The sequence below is a fragment of the Mus caroli genome, chromosome 6, assembly GCF_900094665.2.
Source record: "Mus caroli chromosome 6, CAROLI_EIJ_v1.1, whole genome shotgun sequence".
NCBI lineage: Eukaryota > Metazoa > Chordata > Mammalia > Rodentia > Muridae > Mus > Mus caroli.
The window spans coordinates 27,415,395-27,424,585 of NC_034575.1; the positions used below are offsets into that span (position 1 = coordinate 27,415,395).

Below are 9,191 nucleotides of genomic sequence, written 5' to 3' on the forward strand. Positions count from 1 at the left end.
TAGGACAGGGCTCTCACTCAGGACTTTCTAGAAGCTATTCTGTTTCACAGCAAGTGGAGAAGCAGCCTCCTTCTTCTGGAACTGGCCTCCAGTGGGGAATCTGGACCCCTGCTTGCCTTCCCTTTTCAGATCCACCTCTTCTCACTTAGCGGCAGAGCCAGCTCCAGTCTCCTTGCTGGCTCCACCTTCCTGTCATAACTAGAATGTCTGCAGTCTGGGAAGCGAGGGTGGGAGGGAAACCCAGAGTAAGTCAGGACAGTGAGAGGGGATCAGGTGGGTGTTAGGGGAGGGAAGAGCAAGGACTAGCCTTTACAGAGACAGTGTCTGCAGGGCTCCGTGTGGACCAAGCATTGCTCATTGGAGCCTCTAGGGCAATTACCCTTATCATGTGCATCTCCCAAACAGCCCTTTGATTTATTAGCACGATGTCTTTTTTAAATACCGCTCTTAAATATAAATAACATTTAATCATCCAGCTGTCATTAAATTCATGTTATATTGATTTCGTGGGGTGCTGCACATCTGAGGACAAATGGGCTGGTAGATACAAACACAAAGCTAGAAGGTGGATTCACAAGCGTGTGGAGAGGGAGGAACAGGGCTTTGAACAAGGAAAGGGGGTGTCAAGGGAAAGAAATGAACCCTGAACAGCTGCCCAGGGTCTGAACTGGTTTCCCATCAGGGAGCCCTGGACACAAATAAAGAGGAAAGGAGAGGTTGACACACTGGGCACAGAGTAATCAAAGCCAAGATCGCATCACAGCATTCACCCCATCACAGTCAGAGAGCCACTCCAACAGGTCTCCACTGTGCATTGTCTGTACAGTGCCTTCTCTGGTAAGACTGGGCTAAAGCTGCTAAGAAATGCCCCCTAGCTGGCTGGGAGGAGAGACGCTTGCTATAATTTCTTTCCATCAAAGCCCCGTAATACCTAGGAGCTCAGAGCAGTTACTAACCCAACCCCCTGAGCTCTCTCCCCAAGGTAGGAATGCTACCACCCTAGGAGCCCCCACCCCCACCCCCACTTAATTGCCAGCATCCCTCCTTGTGATTAAAAGGATCTGTAGGCCAAGTGTAGGCAGATTCTGCCATGCAGATTTGCCTGTCTGCAGGGAGCAGAGCTGAAGCAGGAGAATAGAGACAGGGAAGGAGAGCAGAGCGAATTGGCTGCCTAGGAGCAAAATTCCTCCCTAAAACATTTTCAGGGGGAGAGGGAAGGGGCCATGCAGGACTTAGTGAAGAAGCAGATCAGATCATGGGTGATCCAGGCCTGGGGTTCACAGGCATGCTTCCAGAACAATCTCCAGCTTAATGAGGTTGATCGAAAAGAAGCATTTGTGCCTGGGCCTTTTCTAAACCATGCAACTGAGTGCCCTCCGGTGCAGACCAGAGAACTTAAAAGCCCACAGAAGAATGGTGGAGCAGTGATACTGCAGTATACGGTATACTCCAGGGATGGGCAAAAGAGCCAGGAAATGAAAACAAAACATACAAACATACACAAGATGTTAATTACTGTCGATCTTTTCCCAGAAACCAATAGCAAGTGCAGAAAGTGTGCAGATTCTTTTGAGCTCCAGTGCTTAGCTTATAACCAGCATAATGACAGTTGTCTTTGCATTAGAATGACAGATAGATCCTGAGGCTGCAAAATGTATGAAAAAGGAAAGAGGGAGGCAGAGAAAGAAGCAGAAGTCTGTTGTGGGATGATCTGCACCCTAGCTTCCTGGTCTCACAGGCAGGTGGGGGGATGCCTCTCTGAGAGATACTCCCCGTCACTGTAATTCGCTGTCTGTTACAAACCATGTGCCACAGCCATATGTATGCGTACACGGGTCCTTCCCAGCCACACACTCCAAGTGTGGGCATGCCAAAATGTGCCAATGTCTGTCAGAAGTAGACACCCCCTGTCACCTGAGCTTGTACAAGCTGACTGCATTTGGCAAGGCTCTAAGAATGCAAGTGTATAACTAGATGTGTACACACGCACCATTCTTAAAAAGAAAATAATGTCTCTTTGCGATCTGGGTTCTCCCATTGTGGAGAGCTTTCCTTTATTCTGGTTTATACATTTCTCAGTCAATCAAAGAGCAGCTTACACCACACACAACAGGAATTCTGCTTCTCTCCCGGGGCATCTGCTCTTCCACATAGGCCTAACCAAAGACTTTGGCCAGGTGTGTGGGGGTGGGGTGGGAGGGAGTTCTACTCTTTTATAAAGAGGATAGAAACAATTCCCATTTTTGCCAGGATGACAAAAACAAACAAGCAACAACAAAATACACAAAGGGACAGCTATAGAAACATAGAAACTTGTTATATATATGTATTCAAGCCTAAAATAATGATTTATTTGATTCTTCCATTCTTCTTGCAATAATTGAGCCCCGAAAGAAGTCTGTCTGATACTCTAATAGGGGAGCCATAAAAAAAAGCCCTTTGGAATTTCAACACACACACACACACACACTCCCATCCATTCTAGGAACTTTCAAAATGAGCAGGCTCTGAAACTGGGGCGGTGGAGACAGGGAGCTCTGGGGAAGTACAACTTGAACCATTGGTTTCTGGAGAGCAGTCCTGCATTCAGAGGATCTAGACTCTGGGTTACACTAGTAGCCTAAGGTACCTGGGATACACTAATAGACCAAATACCTTATAAAGTGGATATCGTCTTCACAGTCCTTTCTCCATAAGTCTAAATCCATCTCTACTCTCCCTCCTAGTTCTCAGACACACACCCCAAAAGACATGTGACAGGTGTTAACTAAAGGCACAGGGGGGTGTTGCCTCACATACACAGAGAAGGATAAGGAAGTGAGGGGTTGGCCACAAACATGTGTCCCTTAAGCCCTGTCTGCTTGTTGTCTACCGGTGACTGGCAAAATGAATAAGGTCTGATCCTCCTTAAAGGACCGCAGCATCCTCCCTAGACAAGGAACACTCTAGCTTTGATGTTAAAGCCCCTCCCTGCCTGAAATCCCGGCGCATTCCGGGGAAGCAGTGCCACGCTTCGGAAAGGCGTGTGTGCTGCCTTTACTGGGGAATCGCAGAGTCTGTTCCATATGCGCCGCCCTACAGAACTGCAGCCCCAGTTGCCTATGTGGCCTCCTCCCAGGCACCCGATCACCAAGATCTCCAGTTCTCTGCCCTTTAAATATCTCTCTGCCTTTCTCCTATTTAAAAGCAAAAAAATCTCCGAGTGTCCAAAAAGCTAAGGGGCACAATTGCACTGGGCGGGTCTCGTAAGACCTCCCATGACTTCTCCTGTCTTATAAAAACCAGTTAGGAAATGAAAGGAGCTAGAAACAGCAAAATCGCTCCCTCATCCTACCAGGCTGGATAGGAGAGTCAGTCATTTACTGAATCCCACCCTGAAAGTCCTGGGGAAGAGAAGTCTAGGTCCGGAGAGGAGAAGAACACGGGAAATCCCTGCTCCGGCTGCGATGCACCTACGCGGGTGTCCAGGTGGGACGTGGGCAGGTGCGTGAGCGCAGTGTGTGCCTGGTGTGTGAGTATGTGTGTGTGCGCGCACGCGATTTGTGTTTTGCGCGTGTGTGTGTGTGTGTGTGTGTGTGTGTGTGTGTGTGTGTGTGTGTGTGTAGTGGGCTGCCTCGGAGCAGGCGAGGACTCCGGGACCGGACTCGCCACCTCCGCCCGCTCTGCCCAGCTGGCCCTGCGCCCGGCCGGCGGCTCCTTACCTGGAAGCGCGGCGTTTCCCTCCTTCAGCCCCAGCGCCGCATTGACACTGCAGATGGTGCCTGTACCGCTGCCTCTCGCCCTCCTCTGAACGTGTGCGTGTGCGCGCGTGTGGCTTCCTCCTCCAGCCCCAGCCCCGAACGCAAATACTCCACCGAGGCACGGGGAAGCCACGAGCAGCAGAGAAAAACGGAGGGGGCCAAACCAGAGCCTGCCGGGCTTGACAGCTCCTCTTGCAGCGTCCAAGGTGGGCGTAATGTCCAACAAAAAGGTCAGGAAATGAAGATCAATTCCAAGCACCCCTATCTTCCATCCAGCCCCGGAGCCCAAGCAGCGACAGCGGTGGCTCTCAGGGGCTGCGGCGGCGACGCGGGGCTGCCCCCCTTCGTCCCCACCCCCGCGGGCTGAATGTCCTTGATGCCAAGCGGGCACGGCGGCGTCACTCCGCGCCGCCCATGCTAGCCGGGTCGGGCCGCTGCCCGGGCGCGGCGGCGAGTACGTTGGGGACCCGCCGGGGAGCGCTCTCCGATCCTCTGCGCGCCTCTCTGGGCAGTGACGGCCACCCCCTGGCAGCCCGGGGCTGGCTGCACCGCTGTCGCCCCCAACCCTAGCCGGGGACTAGCCGGGCAGTGCCCAGGGGCCGGGGCTGGGGGGCCTCGGAAGCCGCCGGCAGCTCCCCGGGGAGGCGCGGAGCTGCGGTGGTAGCAGCGACGGCGGCGGCTAGCGCTGCGGCGGCCAAGAGCGCGGCCGTAGTCCAAGCCGAGCCTCCTAGGCGCGTCCCCGGCCCCCCGGGCGGGCTGCTCGCAAAGTTTGCAGGGGGCAGGGAGCGGGGCCGCCGCTGGCTCGGCCGCCGCCGGAGCTCCCGGGCTGCCTGCTGCCGCCGCGGCTCGCTGCTGCTGTGCATTGAAGCCCGGCCAAGCGCTGCAAAAACTCCAGCTGCCTGGCGCTCTCTGGGTCCTCCTCTCCTCCCTCCCGCCCTCCCTGCTTCCCTTCCTCCCTCCCTCTCCTCGCCTCCTCCCCTCCCCGCCGCCCGCGGCCCGCCGCCGCCGCCGCCGCCGCTGCCGCCGCCGCCGCCGCCGCCGCTCCCTCTCTGGCTCGCTAGCTGGCTCGGAGCTCGCGACTGACATCTAGACCAAGGTAGAGCGGCCGGCAGAGGGGGCAGGGGGCGCTTCCCCGCACGCTGCCGCCACTGGCCCGCCTGTTCTCCCCAGTGTGGACGTTTGCAGACACCCCCTGGGTCTTCTTGGCTTCCTCGAGTCACCCTGGCGGTGGAGATACAGGGCAGAGTGGTGCATATATGGTGCCACCAAGTGCACTTGGATCGGGGCATACTCCCAAGCAGGCATGTGGTGCGGGCGGTCAGAGGCACTTCTGGGTGTTCTTAACAGACACCAGCCAAACATACATCCATTCCTAACCTAGAATCCCTGTCCAGCCCCATCAACCAAGGTAATCCTACACAGAGCACTAGAGGATGCCCAAACCCAAGGTTTCTTCTAGTCCTAGGACAGAAATGAATGGCCAATGCCACAGAGCTTGTTAGGTAACCTGATCTGTCCAGAGGCTGACCTTGCTTCACTGTCTCTGAAGCCCTAGATCCTGGGCCATGTCCTAAACATAACCCAGACATTGCCAACATCAGAATAGTTTCAGAAGCCCAAAGGAAGAAATCCTGAGGTTGCTTAAATTGAGAGAGCATCTGGCAGGCAGGGAAATAGGTGAGGCTGCACTATCTAGAATATCTCTACAAAGACCCCCTCCAATTAATGAGCCCAACGACCAAAATAAATAAATAAAAATAAAACAATTTTCAAAAGGATGCCCACCTATTTGTCTACCCAACTCTGTATGCTAAGTTCAAGGAAATGGCTCTGTCCACCAAGTCCAGTAAGACTAGCCATTCATCAAAGAAAGACCTCTCCAGGATGTTATATGGTTTGGGGTTCCTGACCCACTCTCCCATGACACTTTTCTTCAACCTCAGTGACTTCCTGTGCATAACTGTCCCTCCCACCAAAACCTCTCAGAATCTGCTTACTAGGAAAAGGTTGACAGTGGTCTAAATTCCTTCCCCTTCTTATAGGGGTAATGTTTTCACAGAAATCAAAGTTATACCCTCGGTAGACTTTCGAGGTGACAAGTTGGACAAGCTTCCGGGCAGGTAGCACAGTTGGGTCGGGTTGGACTTCCCACCCAGGACCTTGTTGAAAGTGCTCCCATCAGAAGGACACAATGAATCAAGTGTAAGCATGAAGAAGCCAGCCAGCCAGACATTTCTCTAGTTACAGGGTGTTCCAGGAGACAGCATGGAGCCCTGTTAGGCTCTGGTTGTCTGCTGAGCATCCCATGGCCCAGAAAACAGCAAGGGTTATCTTATTAGCTCCCTGTAATACATTGATCTGGCTCCTCTCTTCTCTGAAACGCTGGATCCCAGACCCGAGATAAAGCACACAATATCAAGTTAGTTTCAGAAGCCCAGAGAAACACATAACAATAACTCCATGTTGCTGCTGCTTTGACATCCTCCTTCCAGAACTAAGGGAGCCCCGGGGCCAAGTGTCTGTCTGACATGACGCCTCAGAGACACTCGACATGCAAAATCAAAGGAAGCTGTCCCCACAGGTCTTCATAAGGCTTGCCTCACCAGGGCCTAAACTCACTCGGAAGAGTCTCCTGAAATTGACACATGACACCTTCATAACAGGCTCACCCCAGAAGTGACAGCCTAAAAAGCCCTACAGAAAACCCAACAGGCTGCTTAAATAATGCACGTCACTAAAGGATACAGGAGATCTGATCGAACCCAATTGTCAGTTGGCTGTAGGGGACTTATGTGAAAATGCTCAAAGGGAGAGGAAGTAAGAACTTACTCTAAACCCTTCTCAGCCAGTCATCCCAGCAAGTCTTTGTCACCCTGCCTAGATGTCTTTTCTGCCCCTTGTAGTGTGTGATGTGTGTGTGTGTGTGTGTGTGTGTGTGTGTGTCCTGATGGATGGACCAGAAGTCAGACTTTTTTTTCTAGAGGTAGCAAACAAAATGTGCTTATTGTTCTCTATCTCCTGCCTAGTGTGTGCTATCATTTGTTTTCATTCAGAGGAGTCAGCATCGCGTGGTACCTGAAGAGTAATGACAGAGACCAGTGACAAGGAAAGAATGTGCAGAAAGCTGGACCAACAAAGGACAGGTGCAGCCCCTGCCTGTCCTCCTCTTCTTAATAGGGCCTTCCCTCACGCTGCCTTTGCCTTTCTTGACTTCTATTGAATACCACAGGGGGAAGGCAGGCTGCAAACAGTTACAGCTTCCCACCATTGTAAGAATGGCAGAAAGGGTCAAACTAGCCACAGCAAGAGACGTATGGCCTATTGAAGGTTTCCTCAACTCTAGGATGGGGGGTTGGGGGGTGAGTAAGGTTGACTGTCATACTCCTTGACTTTACTATTGACCACCACTATCATTCGCACAGGTAGTGCGCTTCAGTGGCCTTCCCTCGCTTGCCCACCACATTTATACCTTCTCATTGCAGTGGCATTCACAAGAAATACAAGCCCTGTGAGCCTGATTTGAAACTCGAATGCAATGTGTATGAAAGGAGTCTGCATTCCCTGTCACAGGAAAGTATCTGTCTCTACAGGGGTACAATACAGGGAGGCAAGCCCTTAGCTTTCCTGGCTCTTCCCCATGAATTAGTGCCTGGAAAAGGCAGCTCTGTGTAATGGTCCAGATCACGCCTCTCCACTTGCTGCAAGCCCTCTGAGCTCTCACATTCCCCCTGCCCCCACCAGCTGATGAAGGTGATGAGAGATATACACTGGGCAGTCGGGCTGTTCTCTGCTCACCATGGGTCTGTGAGTCACTCACCATATCCTTGGCCTGGTGGCAGTGTCTGGCTCCATGGCCACAGAGGAAGAAGTTAAATGGCACATTGTTTCCTAGAGCCCTGTTTTCTAAAAAAGCTATTTTTGTGAGATTTTGGCTGTGGTCCTTTGCCAGATTTTGGAAGAAACATACTGGCGCATCTCTCATGATAGCTGACTAAAAGAGCCAGGTTTAAGGGAGAGAGAAGGCTCCTAACTTCCTCTTCACTTAGCTTCCACCATTTCATCAGCTTAGGAACAGGGTCACAATTTTCATTGATAAAAGCCAGGGTTGTTTATTAAACAAATTGCTGGAGCCTGGTAGGGCTGCGGGGACTTCTTTCTCACAAGAGTAGTGCCAAACCTGGGTCCTGCTCTGTGCTCTGGATAAAAAAACCCTCTGGCCTAAGGCTGCTTGAAAACCTACATTGTGGCGCCACCTGCAGGAGAGCATAATTATCGACTTTATCCCAAATGTAACTGAGAACAGTTTCTGGTGTCCCCAAACTACCCGGGCCAGGACAGAGCTGCAGACAGACAGAAGGGACCCCTGCTACCAAGGTGTGTCGCCGGATGGCCTCCAGACACTCTAGCAGTTCTAATGTGAGCATTTCTTGGAAACTGCTATTTCAAAGATCAACAGCCAATTTACAGATTCTCAGTCCATTCAAGATTATTTCCCTCACATCACTAAGAGGTTAACTGGGTCTATCTTCCAGGTACTGAGCCATTGCAGAGAGAAATGGATTCCATTGTGACAGTGAGGATGGATCCTCCCTGTTAACATAGTTGTGATAGTCTTAGGACCCAAACTGCCCCTGCTTCATAGCCCATGGGTGTAAATGACTGCAGATATTAACATCTGACCCTAACTCCTCTCTACTCACATCATGCGTTGGCCATCACTGTCAGCTCCCTCTGGGTCTCCTCCATGAGAAGGGTACACTGCCCTCTGACCTGTGGTTAGTGCACTTAGGAGCTGACCATGTTATTTTCCACAGGGCTCCTCATTACATGCATCAGTCCCTAGGTGGAAAAATTTTTTTGGCATTACCAGCCATGCAGTGGCTTCTTAAGGACACCTCTGCCTGTCTATACTGCTGCTCACAGCCAGTGTTGCAGCTCTGCCATGGATTGTTAGGCCACAGGGGAATACACAAAGGTAAAGAGAATGACCCTCATCTAGCCACATGTGTGCACAGACACAAGGGATCTTTGTCCTCTGGGCTTAGAAACAGCTCCTATGTCCGTCCCTCAACCAGGGTCCCAGTATTCCCTCTCTCCTCCATAACCTCCTTTATCTACTCTCTACTCTGTAGCATTCTTCTTTCTCTTTCAACCGACTGGCAGACATTTTGTTCCAGTAGTAAAATTGACGCGCTAGAGGATGCGGTAGTGTGAGCAGAGATAGAAGGACGGAAATGGCCTAAGTCTACCGGCCAGAAACAGCAGAGTCCAGATGTGTCAGGACTCATGGCATTCTACAGAAAGTATAGACACTTGAGGGGCCCCTCCGGGGAGAGAGCAGCTCGACGCCGGCGCGGGCCTCGGAAGGGCGCTTTAAAAAAGTTTCCCCCGAGAAAAGCACCTGAGCAGCTGGGGCGCAGGGTCTGCTGACACTCGCCAACTGCCCACAAC

General features: G+C 52.0%; 1 protein-coding gene across 3 annotated transcripts in view; it reads right to left on the reverse strand.

Annotated features, from left to right (window-relative positions):
• Plxna4 (plexin A4) overlaps window positions 1-4,633 on the reverse strand; it is a 452,006-nt gene extending 447,373 nt beyond the window's left edge. For all 3 annotated transcript variants that reach the window (XM_021164546.2, XM_029478188.1, XM_029478189.1), the window contains exon 1: window positions 3,702-4,633. The gene's annotated coding sequence lies outside the window, so the exon portion shown is untranslated. The remainder of the gene's footprint in view (window positions 1-3,701) is intronic.
• Between the last annotated feature and the right edge of the window lie 4,558 nt (window positions 4,634-9,191).